Source organism: Ursus arctos, unplaced genomic scaffold, assembly GCF_023065955.2.
Source record: "Ursus arctos isolate Adak ecotype North America unplaced genomic scaffold, UrsArc2.0 scaffold_22, whole genome shotgun sequence".
Taxonomy (NCBI): domain Eukaryota; kingdom Metazoa; phylum Chordata; class Mammalia; order Carnivora; family Ursidae; genus Ursus; species Ursus arctos.
The window spans coordinates 4,744,749-4,761,404 of record NW_026622897.1 but is presented as its reverse complement, the minus strand read 5'-3'; the positions used below and the strand labels follow the sequence as shown (position 1 = coordinate 4,761,404).

The 16,656-nt window shown below is 43.2% G+C and overlaps 1 protein-coding gene and 1 long non-coding RNA gene across 2 annotated transcripts in view; one reads left to right on the top strand and one right to left on the bottom strand.

The window, feature by feature from the left end:
- The window catches only part of CWF19L2 (CWF19 like cell cycle control factor 2), a 156,637-nt gene that overhangs the window by 4,665 nt on the left and 135,316 nt on the right, over positions 1-16,656 (top strand). Inside the window, exons 2-3 of the mRNA XM_057316733.1 lie at positions 229-411; positions 10,532-10,903. The gene's annotated coding sequence lies outside the window, so the exon portion shown is untranslated. The remainder of the gene's footprint in view (positions 1-228; positions 412-10,531; positions 10,904-16,656) is intronic.
- Positions 11,302-16,604, bottom strand: LOC113260113 (uncharacterized). The gene is made up of 4 exons (XR_003317815.4): positions 16,509-16,604; positions 14,955-14,997; positions 14,662-14,827; positions 11,302-12,452 (listed from the first exon to the last, which is right to left on the bottom strand). It is a non-coding gene; the product is annotated as an uncharacterized LOC113260113 (long non-coding RNA).

Sequence of the window (16,656 nt, the reverse complement as noted above, 5' to 3'; positions counted from 1 at the left end):
TCTCCCACACAGCTACTGGGTTGACCCAACACCATTTATTAAATAGTCTGTATTTGTCTTACTGGTTTGGGATGTCACATTTGCCACATACTAATCTTTTGTATGTAGGTGGATGTATTTCTGTGCTTTCTAATTTGTTTCATTATTTGCTTAGTCTACTTATGTGCTAGTTCCGTGAAGTTGTAATTGTTGAATTTTTTTTAAAGATTTTATTTATTTATTTGGCAGAGAGACACAGCAAGAGAGGAAACAGAAGCAGGGGGAGTGAGAGAGGAAGAAGCAGGCTTCCGGCCGAGCAGGGAGTCTGACGCGGGGCTCGATCCCAGGACCCTGGGATCGTGACCTGAGCTGAAGGCAGGCGCCCAACGACTGAGCCCCCCAGGCGCCCCTGTCGAAGATTTATTATATCTGGTGAGTCGGTCACTTCTTCCCACCCACCAAGTGCTCTTATTTAGAGTTTCTTGCCTGTCTTGTGTGTGTGTTGCTTTTGAATCACCTTAATTTTAAAAACCTTGTTGGTTTTTTAATTTTGGTTGTAGCAAATTGATATATGAACTTGGAAGGAGTTGGAATTTTTATGCTAAGTCCTCCGACCCAAGAACATAGCATGGATTTTAACCAGTCAGTTGCTGTGTTTGGGTATAATGTTTGAATTCTGTGGACTAGTTTCATACCTTCCGGTTGTAATTTCCAGTGAGTTCTTTTGTTATTCCCACATACTCAGCATATCATACACAAATAGGGTAGTTTTAACCCTCCATTTATAATTTTTATGACTCTAGCTTCTTTTTCTCATCTATTTGTGTTAGTATCTCCAGTACAAGGTTAAATAACAACATAGTGATTATCGTTGCCTTATTCCTAACCTGAGTGGAAATGATTCTCGTGATTTCCTTTCAGCATGCTACTTGTTTTGAAGCTGAAAATAGGCTATCCCTATTTTACTGACTTTTGTTTGAACAAGGATGTTGTTAACTTTCCAAAGTGCTACTTTAGCACCCAAGGACATGGATGTAATTATTTTTTCTTATATCTCGAATGCGATAAATTATATTAATAGATGTTTTAATATTGAATCATTGAAAATTTTTCAGGTGAACCTTACTTGCTCATGTATGTTTTCTTTTAATAGCCTAAAATTTTCATCAGGATTTTGGCATTGTTATTCATGAACGAGAATTGTTTGTAGTTTTCTTTGCAGTCTTTGTTGGGTTTTAGTGTCAATGTTACACTCTTTTCATAAAACTAATACAGAAACTTTTTTTCTCTGCCCATCCACTTCCCTCACCCCCCTCCTCAAGCTCTGAGATAGTTGCACGCGTTGGAGTGACCTCCTCGAGGGCTTGGCCAACTCTTTTATGAAGCACTCTGGGCCTTTCAGTTTTATTTGCTTTGTTAGGTAGGGATAGCTCCTTAACAAATTCTCTATTTCTTCAATGGAAATGTAATTAGATTTCCTGCTTCCTGAGGTCAGATATTGTATCTTAGAATATTATCGCTTTTACCCAGGTTCTCATAATTGCTTACACAGGATGGAACAAAGTGGTCTTCTATGATTCTTTTAACTTTCTTTTCCTGTTGTTACTTTTTCTAATCATTTCTTACTTTGTGTTTCTGTGCTTTGCCCCATTAGCATTGAGTCAACTTTCTCTTTAAAGAATTCGCTATTGTATTTATTCCTTAATACTGATTTTCTATTTTCTGACTTGCTGATATCCTTCCATCTGCTTTCCTTTGTGAGACACATGCTTAATTCATTTATTCATTTTCCTTTTGTATTGATAAAGGTTTTCCATTGTCTTTCAAACTCTTTGGGTTCTGATAATGTCTTATTTCCATCATGGTTGATTTTAAGAAATCTGGCAACTTCCATTTGTCAAAGAGTTAATCACATCAAAGACCTTTACATTTTCCAGGCACAGTGGAAACTTTTCTTGTCTGATTTTATAATAAATTTTTAAAGTTCCCTTATTATTCTCTTCTTACTGCATTTATGATCGGAGAATGACATCTGGGCTGTTTCTACCTTTCACTGATTTATTGAGGTTTGGTTTATGGCCTAACGTATAGTTTTTGTGAATGTCTGAGCATCTGAGAAGAAGGTGTTTATTTTGCGGTTATAAAGTTAGATCTGTATGAATCAGATCTGCCTTATTTGTCATCTTATCATCTGATTTGAGAACTCTTTTTCTTTACTTTCCAAATCTGATGAGAGGCAGCCCTAGTTTCTTTGCACCACGATGACTACGAAGTTCAGTGTTGTTAACCACGGCTGGTGTCAGGGTTGCCATCTGCGTTAAGTCAGGCTCCAGCAAACAGCACAGGCAATGCAATCAAATAGGTACGAGGGGAAAGTTTACTGAAGGGACTGGTGACAAAAGTGTGGGCCAGGTTGGGGAAACCGTCAGAGAGAGGAAGCACCCGGGGTTGGCAACAGCTGGGAGCCATAACTCTCCCTGGGCCTGAAGTCACAAGACCAGAGGTAGGGATAGTTTTTGGAGCCGGGAGAGGGTAGCTGTGGGAGAGGGCTGCTGACAGCAGTGGCTTTGATAGAGCAACACAGACTAGTTCATCGACAGCCAAACAGGTAGCGAGTCAGGGGTATTTATTCTTCCTCTTCTCCGTCCAGTCTTCTTCCTATGTCTCTCGCTGGCTGAACCCAAGAGGAAACCAGAAAGCAAAGGACCCCAGGGAGGCAGTCCAGGAAGGGCAGCTTCCTGGGACACAGAGTAGGGGGAATAAGGTGTGGAGTGCATTTCCCCACACCCAACTAACAACTAACTCCCCTTTGGCTTGAAACCCCAAATTAACTAGTTTCCCACTTCCCTTTCCAAGGAACTACTAAAAGGCCTGGATATTGTTTTGAGAGTGGGGAAAATTCCTTTCAGAGAGAAAGACACAGCACTGGGTAATTTGCCAGTACCCTGTACACTTACCCTTGGTATTATTTTATAACTGACCAGACACTCCTGACCTTCTTAAGAAACCAGAGGATTGGGAAGGGCAAGAGACAGAAGTGTTTTGAGCTCTAAAGCCAAGTGGTACTCAAGAGAATAGAGAACCTTATTTTAAAATTCAGTTTAAACTAGACACAAGGACTCATCCGATACAGTGTTGTGTCCTTTCTCTACATAATGCTACACAGGTGAGGGAAGATTCCCTCAAGGAATGAAAAATCTATTGCCTCCAGTTAGAGAATAACCTTTATACAAGTCCTGCTTGAGAAATGAATAGACCCAAGTAATCTTGGACTCCACAAAGTTCTCACACAGAAGTCAGGATATTGTTGACATATTTGACCTCTGGAAGAAGTTTCATGCAAAAAGGCCAAATGTCAGTTTTTATTCTTGCTGATCCTGAAAAGAAGTTTTCTTCAGAATGTCAAAGTTGTTGTGAAATGGTATCATTTAAAATACTGGAAACTTTCCCACAGAAGCAGGTGGTCCTGTTTCTAATCGAGGCAGAGGGGTTTTTTTTTTTTTTCCAGGAAGCCATAGAACATTACCCTAGTCAACTGAACAGAATGTCAGTGAAGAGTCTCTCATGAGGGAAATTTGGTTTGAAAGCTCTGAGCCAAATGAGTTTCTGCAAAGCCCTTCTGAAACGAGAGATGCTGCAAGTGACCTCTGTGCTTCCCAGAGGAGGACTACAAAGCAAGCACGCCTGTCATAATTCAGAGGGAGGAGGTTTGCACTGGCCACCAAGCAGACATCTGGTCTACCCACTATCTGCTGGTCTGGAGGACTGACAGATGTGGTTTTAAGAAGCAACTTTTACAATTACAGAAAAAGAGCTCTTGGGCAAAAGGCCTGTGATCTCTACCGGCCAAAACCTGTTTTTCCCTCAATTAATTCTTAATTACTGTTGAATTATCGTTTTACATGGGTATTATGGCCCTTTGGAGGTTTCCCTACAATCTCTATATAGTGTGTTTTCACCTAGAGCAGTTTTTCTCAAAATGTGGCCCTTGAGCACCTGTAGAAGAATGATCTGGCGGTGCCCATCGGAAGTGCAATTTCCTGGACCCATGCAGGTAGATGAGCCCGAGTCGCTGAGGCTGGGACTCAGGTGCGCGTGCTTTGATGGGCTCCTAGAGTAACATTTGTGTGCTGCGATGGTAATGATTTGATTCTGTACCTGTTTTAAATATTTCCAACCCAGTCATTAGGCTCAGAAGACGTAGGCGCAGCATGTGGCTTTGTCATTTACCAACTGTGTGAGCTTGGGGGAAAAACTCGTGCTCTCTGAGCCAGAGTTTCTTGAGCCATACCTTGGGGGAGATAAAGCCTCCATTATACAGTAAATCAAAAAGATTAGAGGAGAGATTTGTGGAAGAACTTTGTGAACTGCCAAACCCAAAGTCAGTTAGAATTGATTAGTTATAACATAAGAGATTGTGTAAGTGGAAAGACTGGTGTAAGAATGTAGAGAAAGTCGGAGCTAGGGGAACCGGGCGAGAGATTCATGGGAGGGGTGGTGTTTGAGCTGCACTTTGAAGAATGGGTAAGGTTTTCCATGGGTGTAAATGGCCTAATTACAAAGAGGTGAAAGCAGAAATGCACACACTCCACTTTCAGAGTCTGGTGTTGCTTCTCTGCACATCAAGACCACTTTTGGGCAGCGTTTTAGAAACAGAGTTCTGAGCCACCCCCCACCCCTGGCCAGTTAAAGAAGGACCTCTGGGCTTCTAACAGGAGCCCAGGTTGAGAAGTATTATTTTAGACAGCGTTGTCTGCATAGGGGTGAGGGGAGCGGGCAGTGAGGCTGGAGAGAGAGGCTGGGATAGGAATACAAAGGGCTTCACATGCTGGTTAAGGAAAGTGGAACTTACACAATACGAACAGAGTCCTAATAGTTTTCTGAGCAGCAAGTGATTAAGTTAAAGCAGCAACTCAGGAAGCTCCTTGCGGTGGAGGCGTTGAGATCAGGCTAGGGTGGGAGGGGGGAAGGCAGGGCAGGGTGCAAGGAGACCAGGAGTCGTCCGTGAATGATGGCAGAGACAGACATATAAAAGGCAAGATCAGAAAAATGCATTTCTTCTTTAAGGAAGATGTGCAGCTTCAAAGCACAGTGGTACCTGACAGCCAGATTGAAGGTCAAAGGAAACGTGTAGACACCAATGTCGAGGTATTTTTGGTACCTTTTCACTCTAATAATTGATCTGTAACTTCTCCCTCAGAAAGAAAAGAAAATTCTTTTAGCACTCAGAAACTTGATGGTTTACTAGTTTTGTTTTTCCTCCTTTCTCCCTCCCTTCCTTCCCTCCAACAGATTAAAGACCTTTCATCTCTTGTGCCTTTTAAATGTTTCTTAAACATTGTTCAGATAATTATACTTCAGAAAACAGTTGTAAATGTGAAAATTAGAGGTGATTTTAAAATGTATTTATTTAAAAATGTAAAACCTGGGGTGCCTGGATGGCTCAGCTGGTTGAGCCTCTGACTCTTGGTTTTGGCTTAGGTCATGATATCTGGGTCATTGGATCAAGCCCTGCATCGGGCTCCATGGTGAACAGGGAGTCTGCCTGAGAGTCTCTCCCTCTGCCCTTCCCCTCACTTGTGCATGCATGCACTCGCTCTCTTTCCCTCTCTCTCCCTCTCTCTCAAATAAATAAATCTTTAAAAAATGTAAAAACTTACTAAGTTTTTCTTTAAGAGGCTGAGTATTCAGAGCTTATAAGAGTTTCATTTGTCTGTGTGGTATTCAATGAACAACTTATCACAGGAGAGGTAAGCACTGATTTGAAAAGTTTTCCTGACTCTTAAACAGTATGGAAAAATTTTGTTTGCCTAATTGACTTTGACAATGAGATGATAAGACAGTGCAGTGGTTGGGTAGCAGTGGGAAGCAACAGGAAGGAATGGTTGTGAAAATCCTATAAAAGAGGATGTAGCCACACTTTGATGGGGGAGAGCAAGGGCAAAAGAGAATTGCCCTTGTTGGTGTCCCTGAGAGAAGTCCAGAGTGATCTGAAGGAGACACTGGCTCTTGGGAAAGATAAATCCAGGGTCCCTTACTTGTGAGTGTGAGGTGCCACCCCCTGTTCCTTCTTTTCACCTCTACCTCTTCTTCCTTCTTAGGACAGGTAGAGAAGACAACCCCAGAGATTACAATTTCATTGCCCTACTGTTGTTGGGAAAACAGATGAACATAGGGGAAAGGAAGGAAAAATAAAATAAGTCAAAAAACAGAGAGGGAGACAAGCCATAGAGCCTCTTTAACTCTGGGGAACAAACTGAGGGTTGCTGGAGGGGCGGTGGGTCGGGGCTGGGATAACTGGGTGATGGGTATTAAGGAGGGCATGTGATGGAATGAGCACTGGGTGTTGTATGCAATTTAAGTTCTACCCTGAAACTAATAATATACTAAAGGTTAACTAAATTGAATTTAAATAAAAAATTAAAAAAGTAAAATAAAATATTTTCATCCCTCAAGCCAGATTTCCAAAGAAGTACACCTGGGATTTTGGCATCCTGCTTTATTATACCTTTTCACTTAAGCTTGAAATTTCCTCTACCAGCTCTGCCAACAGAACTTTCTGTGATAATATTAATGTTCTATAGCTGCACTCTTGGAAATAGCAGCCACCATGTGGCTCCTGAGTACTTGAAATGTGATTGGTCTGACTGAGAAACTGAATTTTTAAGTTTTCTTTCATTTTAGTTCATTTTAATAACCACATGTAGTGAGTGGCTACCATGTTGGACAATGCAGTTCTGGAAGAAAGAAATGGTTAAGAAATTGTGCCAGAGAACTATTGAAAAGTCCTCTACCTGCTTCCATAGCATTCAGCATTGGAAAATAATGACAGTGTCACTCATGGGGATCGGGACCAGGGGGTGATGGTCACTTGTAATTTCTTTCTGTCATTCAGTAAACTTCAGGAGACCAACAGCAGCCAAAGACGTAGGCCTGTTTATGACCCATGACATTGCTTCATAAGCAGAAGTTTGGCTCATATAAAACAGGTCTTCTACATTTGCAGATTGGGGTTACCAGCAGTCAGATAGAATACTATATAATACACAACACAAAATACTCAAACAAAATGACTTTTTAGCACATATCAGTGTTATACTGAACCCATTCGTGAAAGAACCAGCAGCAAGACAAGGTCACTGGCTCCAGGAGTGTGTGAACAACCAAAATGTAGAGTCTGTTATAAAAGAAAAGCTGAAATAGCATTGCTAAATCAAATAAAAAAAATCATTTCCTGCAGAGCAATAACAGTTTTTTAAAGTTTTTATTTAAATTCCAGTTAGTGAACTTACAGTGTGATATTAGTTTTGGGTGTACAATATGATGACTCAGCACTTCCATATATCACCCGGTGCTCATCACGACAGGTGCTGTCCTTCATCCCCATCACCTGTTCCCTCATCCCCCGCCTCCCCTCTGGTCACCATCAGTGTGTTCTCTGTAGTTCAGTCTGTTTCTTGGTTTGCCTCTGTCTCTTTTTTTCCCCCTTATGTTCATCTGTTTTTTTCTTAGATTGCACATATGAGTGAAATCTTATGGTATTTGTCTTTCTCTGACTGGCTTAGTTCACTTAGCATAATACCCTCTAGTTCCATCCACGGATGAAAGTATCTTAAAAGGCATGATTACCCGACACCGCGCCATGCTGTACCTTTTACACCCACCCCCCTTTGGTGACCGCTACCTTCTGTGGTGACGCTTGTGCACGAAAGCCCTTGGCTGCAGCCGCAACACGAGCTCCCAGCCTGTACTGTAGCTACGGCATGTGGGCAGAGGCACCTTGAAGGGAAAAGGTGCCAAGTCCTAGCAAGTCGGATGGGGTTTTCAGAGCAGAATCCCAAGAACTGGGCCACAGGACAGCCTGGGAATCACAGCGCGGATAGTGTCACAGCTGTGATAAGAATTGAAACATCGGCATGTGGTGATTTAAGCGTCAGAGTCTTCTCTGCTTTCTCCTCTTGGACAATGGCTGATGCTTGTTCTCAGCCTTTTCCTTTTCGAGGCTCCCAAAGACTTCCCTTTTGTATCACGGGTTTTTTCCTCAGATGTAGTTCACTTCCGCCGAAGCTGGGGCATTTATATAAACCAAGCTCTGCTGTGACCCGCTGTTGTACGTAATCAACACTGGGCTAAGATGGAGATGGAAATATAAAGGTGTTCTCCACTATCTACCCCTACTTGCCGTTTAGCACTCAAATCATCTTTCATCCAAGATTAAAAGGGCTCACTCGCTGCAAGAAATGTTTTTTCCGTCTTTGATGTTCCGTTAAAGTTATACTTAACATCGCTGCCTTTTCTACTATGGAAGCCTGTAGAAAATAAATAGCAGGGAATAATGTTGATGTTGAACCAGACTATCTTGGATTCTTGTGGAACGTCCCCTCTCTGCATTGCTCACCTGTGAAATGCCTCCTTCCCGGGCCGGTTGCAAGGACTCAAGGAGCTAACGCACATAAGTTGCTTAGCGCAGTTCTTGGAATGGGCAACCCCCTTAGCAAATGTGTGCTCTGCCCCTCTGCCTCCCTCTCCTCTTCTTCTCTTTCTTTTCTTTCCCTGCCTTCTCTCAGAGTCTTGATTAACTCTTTTATTATAAAATTATTTTCACCATGAAGCGAACAACCGTAGTGCCTAAACATGTCAACATTGCAACAGGATGTCACTGAATAAATGTGTTCTCTCATTGTTTTTCTGGCTATGTTATTCTTCTGTGAGTATGTCATTAGCATAACCGCCCACGTATTCAATGCCTCACTCCAAATGACACTCCATTTCCACCCCTTATTCCACCATATGCTCTTGTTACGTGATGTCTAAAGTGGTCATGATGGACTCTTCACAGATGTACGGGATTTTTCGATAGTAAGCATCTAATCTAAATATCTAAGCCAAGACTGACTGGCCTCTGCCACTGAAAAAGCTTTCGGGATGTCTTTTCCTATGATTATAAGGCTGAGTGCTCAGGAAAGGCAGACTCATTTCAATAAAATTACAAACACAGGATAACTAGCAAAGTACATCTGCTGCTGGGGAGAATAATTATGTTCCAAAGCATACGTTATTTAGGACAGTGCTCTATAGAGATATGTCATTACTCCCTTCCATTACTATGGATAATTAAGAGTTGATTGGTACTTAAAACACAGTGAACTTTATGCATGGGAAATAGAAATTAATATTTTGTTATTCCCTGCCTTTGTTGCTTGCAGGGCTAAAAATCTGCTGACCATAGGCTCAGCCAACCCAGGCCCTGAACTCATGAAAGTCTCATGTGGCAAAACAGTGGAAGTCTGAAGCCCACTGAGGTGGGTGGGATCAGTGTCTTGACCCCTCGTCACACCATACACCAGTGTCTCTATTGACTGCAGAGCACAGGGGAATAGTAGCAGGAGTTGGGAGAAACTATAACAGGAACAGAAGACACAGTCACCTACATGGAAAAAAACAGCGTTCTTAAATCACCAAGATCAAGGGAATTTAACCAGTTCTGCTCGGAATAGGGCAAAGGGGGAGACGATGGGGAATCTTAGTTATCTGGTAGTGATCAGAATCATTCAGGTTGGGGGGCGCCTGGGTGGCACAGCGGTTAAGCGTCTGCCTTCGGCTCAGGGCGTGATCCCGGTGATCCGGGATCGAGCCCCACATCAGGCTCTTCCGCTATGAGCCTGCTTCTTCCTCTCCCACTCCCCCGGCTTGTGTTCCCTCTCTCGCTGGCTGTCTCTCTCTCTGTTGAATAAATAAATAAAATCTTTAAAAAAAAAAAAAAAAAAGAATCATTCAGGTTGGGAGATCCTTTCAAAATCGTGTAAGGTAACAAGAGGAGGGTCCAGCTGGCAGGTAAGGGCGGTCCCAGAGCCCCCTCCAACAGAACTGAGGTGCAGAACCAGGTTCCCATTCTAGAATCCAGCTCCAGTTTTACCCCAATAGAGGAAAACCAAAGCAGAAATACTGGGTGGAACTGAACTTGTCAGGTGGCAGACCTTGAGTGTTCATGGCAGTCAGGACACATCAGACAGGGGGAGAGTGAATATTTTCACAGCTGGAAAATTCTACTGAGACATCAGACACTAGTGAAAGAGTTCATCATGGTGACATCTTTCACCTTAAAGATCAATTCTTAATTAAGAATCAATGAGGTAAAATTAAACACATCAGCGTTTAACTAATGTGGGCCAGGTGAGGTGAGGTGACTGGGGGGCACATGGTCTTATAGAAGTTGGCTGCTTTGTCCAGTGCTCAACTAGAGGAACCGTGATCTGCCAGTTCTGGAGAAATCCTGGCATGGTGGACTCGCTGAGAAATGGTTTCTTAGCCTCCTGTAGGACTCATAAATACGAACGCAATACATCTAGCCAGCATCCCTCCCATAAAGATTAGAGAGGAAAGAATGGTTTAATGTGACATCTGACAAAGATGTGATGAAGTCTCAAACAATTATTACTGACATGGCCTGAGCACTTTTCTCAGGTTGAACTTATTCTATGTCTTAATGTTTTAATTCGTTTAATTCTCACAGTTCTGTAATGTACGTATTATCATTATTCCCATTTCACAGGTGAGGAACCAAGGCACAAAGCAGATGATGTCACCTGACACAGCTAGTTAAGTGGCAGGGTTCGTATTCAACCCAGGAGACTGGCTTTGGAACCTGAACATTCAACAGCCAGCTAATTCCACTAAATCATTACAGTTGTGGCTGGAAGACAGGGAGATTTAAATCTGTGTTACCAACTTCAGCATATTATTAGAAAAGACTCTTCAACCCTACCTTCATCTGAAGAAAGGCAGGCTTATGTTGAAAAAGAATTAAGATCTTCACGGGAGAGTAGCCGTATGATATATCATCCAAACTGGGACACTTGCAAAAGGAAAAGGCTATTAATAACTTCACCGGGAAAACTGGGACACATGGTCATCCTACTTACAGGTAAGTTTCAACCTTCAAGACCTGCAGGGCACTGGTGAAATCGTAGGTTTCCATGCCTGTTATACACGAACACACGTATATTACTGTTGTCTTCTCTAGACGAGGTGTCTGTATCTGATGGGCGATTTGAAGGATGTTCGAGGATAATTTTGTCTGTGCCCGCCTTACCCTTGGGTGATAGAATTTACCCCCTACACAGGAACCACCCCACAGAGGCAGGTTAAGTAAGCATTTTCAAATAAGTGCTCTTATGGAGCAGGTTAGCCAATTGGTAGAAAAACGTTTTTGAGAGATTCTGCAGGGACCAATAACTTTTGATTTCCTTCAAGAATTAGTATGAATTCCAAACAAATGACGCTTGCAAAGAGCTTTTTTTTTTTTTTAATTTTATCATGTTATGTTAGTCATCCTACAGTACATCATTAGTTTTTGATGTAGTGTTCCATGATTCTTTGTTTGTGTGTAACACCCAGTGTTTTAAAACTGCAAGCAGATTAATACATTTCTTTGGTTAACTTCATCCATTCACAGAATTTGTTGAGCTGCCATGTGAGACACTTTGCTAGGTGCTGGAGATACAGTAGGAAACACACAGACTGGCAAAAACAAAAGCAAAACAACCAAAAAACCCCAACCAGTCAGGCTAGTTGTACGTAGAGGGAAGTGATAGCATGAATGGAAAATAGAGGGGTGTGTGATGGAGTAATTGGGGTGTAGTGTCAGGATAGGGAAGGTAGGCTGTGGTCAGGGAAGGCATCCTCAAGGAAGGGACATTTGATCTGAGATATTCACGACAGGCAAGTGCAAAGGCCTTCTGAGGGAATGGGCACAGCAAGGAGGCTCCCGTGACTACAGGGGTTGAGAGGTGTGGAGGGAGGGAAGGGTTAGCCATGCAGCTCCTGAGCCCTGCACATGTCTGTCACCATCCCGTCATCCCTCGGGCCTTGGCTGTGTTTAGTGAGGAATGGGAGTGGACAATGTCAGGATCTGGCTGGGGTCAGGCCTCACTGGGCTGCATACCTCCTTCCACAGTGGTGGGCCCAGGGCAGAGCAGACCCCAGACACAAATGCAGGTACAGGCAATGCAGGCCGCTCTGAACTTCACCGTAACAGTATCAGGTGGCCTTCCCCCAGTCACGGGGTAGGCCAACAGGAGTGGCAATAAAGGAGTATGAAAAATCAAGTCTTTCTGCTTCCTTGTATCCCCATTTCCTGTGAGTGTTTCAGTAGACGGGCTGTTTCTTTCTCCACAATAAAATGACCTTTGAAAGCTTTTCTGACTGACAGAGATGAGAGGTCACTGTGTAAAACATACCGGAGCGGGGAGAGGCTATCCCGTGGCAGGCTCTTTTGGATGCCTGTGGGACCGGGAGAGCAGGTGCACCAGCCCCTCCCATCAGCTCCGCCTTGGCCGGTTACCCTGACCTGAGACGCACCAGCTGCTTGGGGCACGGCCTCCCTGATCCAGGCAATCAAATCAGATCGTCTTCGAGACATCGTTCTTCTGGGTGGTTAACTACTCTGGGGTTTAAAGGATGGAATTCACAGCCTAGAAAACAGAAAACCACATGGCTTCCTGCAAACTCTAACTTAGATACGTAAGCCCAGCTCCCTATCGGACCTCTCCCCTTAGATGCTGATGTTCCAGCTATCCCTGAGTAGCCAGAGGCACAAAGGAGAGGGAGCTGGTTTCCCCAGTCTTCCTTAATTCATATACGTGGGCCGGCTGCGTAAGACCAACCTCCTGTGCGGAGACCTCTTTCCTGGCGGGGGGGAGGTAAAGGAGACAAAGGAGGAGGGCCCCGGGCAGGGGACAGTCTCACAACGGGGCATCTCTCCTCAAGGCGATGGAAACTCCTTTTGTACCCAGGCTTGAGCAGCATGAGACGTTCAACGTCTGTAGCGTTTTCAAGGAAGAAGCCCAGGGGTAGAATCAAGTGTCAGTGTGCCATTCAGAGAGGCAGGATTCTTCCAAAGTTGCTACATTAGAAAAGGGATCATTCTGGGGCGCCTGGGTGGCGCAGTCGTTAAGCGTCTGCCTTTGGCTCAGGGCGTGATCCTGGCGTTCTCAGATCAAGCCCCACGTCAGGCTCCTCCACTATGAGCCTGCTTCTTCCTCTCCCACTCCCCCTGCTTGTGTTCCCTCTCTCACTGGCTGTCTCTATCTCTGTCAAAAGGTAAATAAAATCTTTAAAAAAGAAAAAAGAAAAAAGAAAAGGGATCATTCAAATTCACTCCTAGCTAATGTGTTACGCGTGGGGGCAGCCAGTTCACTGTTCTCCCCCCTGAAAGGGTCATGTGCTCTTGTGCTTCTATACATTTAGTTATATTGAGCTCTCTGCCCAAAAGTCACCCCCACCTCAGGAACCTTTACTCTGCTCTTACAAGCGTTGCAAGATTCAGTTTAGGATTAGTGACTATAGGAAGCCTTTCCAGAAGTCTCAACACTGACCTGGGAGCATCCCCCACCCCCACCCCACCACCTGCAGTCCTGATCACCCGAGGGATGCCTCTACGGGAGCCAGGACATGCCTTGAAATTCCACAGACGTGTATTTATGGTAGGCGCTGTCTTAGGCACTGAAGCAATAGGAGACTAAAATCCCCGCTCTAAGAGCACTTATTTCTGGTGGGGGAAAACAGGCCACATATGAATGAATACGTTCTTGTAATAGGATGCCATGAAGCTGTAAAAGGGATCAGGAAGAGATGAGTAGCTTGCTCTGTGATCTCCAGGATCTATGACTCGTCTAGTAAAATCCCGGATTTGTTGGATCGCTTCCGTGTGATGTCACTTAATTTGTTTTTCTAGCGCCTGTGTTTTCAATAAACTACGTAGATCTAGAGGTTGGATTGAATTCACAGTTTTGTTTGTTTTTTGCAAAAATGCCTTGTCAGCAATGTACTTCCTATTGTATCACATCATAAGGTACGTAATTTCTAGTGTGCTTCATTTGTGCTTAGAGCTTTCAAATGAAACTAAAGAAGGTTAACCAAAGGCTAGTAAAAGTGATTACCTATAGGGGAATAAAGGAACAGGGATATAAGTAAGACTTCTCTGAGTGTGTCTTGTTGAAACTGTATAAATATTTATGTAATTTAGAAAGAGTAATCCAGGCTGAGGGACCAGCATGTGCAAATGACCAGAGAGAGGCACACGCCTGGTTCATTCAAGAGAGATCAAGGTCAGTGAGTAATTTCTGGTTTACTTGTTTGCCTTCCTGCTAGCTGGTAAGCTTTTGAAGAAAGGACCGACAACTTTCATCTTTCATCAGCTCAGCTTTTGTATAGTGCCTGTCACACAGGCTCTGTTTGATGCATATTGGTTGAATAAATGAGCATCAATAAAGCACGATTAGGGTCCCATTGCCACAAAGTCACAAATCTATAATTTTCGTCAGTCTCCTCTGATCAATCAGAGGAAGGTTAGATAGTTAAAACAGGATAACTGAGGCAAAATAAAAATATCAAATACTGGCATGCTATTAAAGATCTTCAGTGTACATGGAAACCTACAAACCACACCGCTCCTCGGAGTGTAACACTTCAGAGCCATCTTTCTATTAGGTATGCCCGTGTTTTATTATTACAACTGTTTAAAGGCAAAAATTTAATAAAAACAAAACATGAATACTTAGCTTTTAAATAAGATAAAAGTAAACTGAATTTTTTAAATAAGTAAAATTAGAATGATAAATACCTAATAAATCAATACTTTAAAATAAGCAAATAATTAAAAATCATAAGTAATTTAAATACCTGAGCTCATTTATTTCCTAGATGAGAGTAAAATGAAGATCTCAGTCCTCTGCTGAGTCCATCTCCACACGTGCATCTGTGTACGTCATCCCAACACGTGTGCCGATTTTAGAGCGGAATCAGGTAGGACCCATGAGTCACTGATCTTCCTTCAGTTTATGTCTTCCTGGGTTGAGGCACCCAACCGAATGCAAAATAAAGGAAGGGGACATTTTATTGGCCTCTGAGAGGTTGGAGATGCATATTTAGAAGGCCTTGTTGCAGTAAATAAGGAGGTCATGAGCAAGTCTTACCTGAATCACTTGGGAAGGATGGTTCTTTACAGTAAGCCATTTCCTGGAACACAAAAGGGTGGGCATATTCGTACCCCTGACCACTAAAACAACTGTTTTCAGGAGCACAGGGCTCAGGTAAAGCTCAAAATTGTCAAAGCCAAGATCTGGGCACTAGATATGGTCATATTAACATTGCGACGTTGCTGTTCCCAGGTCCTCTTAATGGACAGAGCTAGGGAGACAGATCATATAGATACAAAGATACAGATACAGACACACAGAAATGTCTGTATTTCTGTATCTACCTATGTATATTGAAGACATGAGTTCTTACAGTTACCTCCAATTCCAATTCAACACCACAGGGTTCATTCGAGTTTGCTTCATTTCCATGTTTGAAACTCCATTCTCCAACAGGGGTATCAACCTAGTATATTAACTTCTATGTGCAATCATCCAGGATGTAACCACCATCTGTTGCCCTCACTGCTCCCCTCCTGGCATGGGTGTCCTCCTCACCCCACTGGATTCCTGACATCCTGTACTAGGTTATCCCACTCAGGCTCCCGCCCTCGCAGGTGCACTTCCCACCCTGCTTGGGCCCTGATGCCTGGGTTCCAGCTGCTCCTCTGCCACAGGAACACCCTTCTCAACCCGTGGTGCTCAGAGCACTCCTTACCACTGCCCCTGCACACATGTACACCGTGCTTAGCCCACCCAGTAGATGGCTTTGGGCTGAACTGTACAGGAAGGGAATGAAGAGAGGAATTAGAAGAGAAAGATGACCTAACAAGTCTGATGCCAATTTGATGTCCTTTCTCTTACTACTGAATCCATTCATTTTTACATAACACACACACACCACACACAAACTCCATTTTTATTATTATTTTAGTTTAGTTTATAAATGAAACTTTTACTTTTATTTAATGGAATATATGAACAACTAACAGGTGAAAACGATTTAAAAACACTACATGTTTACTTAAGTCGTACTGGATAACATTTATTTTTGTCCTCAGTAGTCGATCTTTTAGAAGACGAAACTCCCTGTAGGATTATTGATGCTACATTTATTTATATTTACGAAAAAATAAATTGAAACAACAAAAATTAAAAAAAGAACTGAATCGATCTTTCTGCCTGTATGCTCCAGGTTCTTTTCTCCCTTTAAAATCCGATAGTTTACTAAGCTAGGTCCCCACGTTGGCCGTCCTGGGTTGATTTTCCCAAGTTCACGGCGCGTACTTTTAGTATGTAGGTTTAAGGCTGCTTTGTATTTAAAGAGTTTTCTTGAATTGTAGCAAAGCACCGTAACTTCAAAGCAATTGGTATTTCCCGCCCCCTTCCAGGACATCCCTCCAGCACAGGGAAATTCTTTGCCCAGAAGGGCACTTCCGTGGAAAATTTCGAGGTGTAGGGACTGAACTTCGACGAGCTTCTAACTCGAAAATTTTGGAGAGGAAACAGAATACCGTTGGTATCGTGCAAGGCACGTAATAAACGTACAGTGACATTACTACTGCGGCTGGAGAGTCCAGTTTACGAAGGGAGCGCAGCAACCCAACTTACTTTGCAGTCTCCCCTGAATTCTGAACTTGGCGTAAGCACCTGAGCCTTAAGCAGCGCTCACATCCCCGCATGCTCCGTAGGTGGAGCAGCGCCCCTCCTACCCCCTCCAGGCGGAAGTCTCCTTTTGTTTATTAAATTACGACAGTCG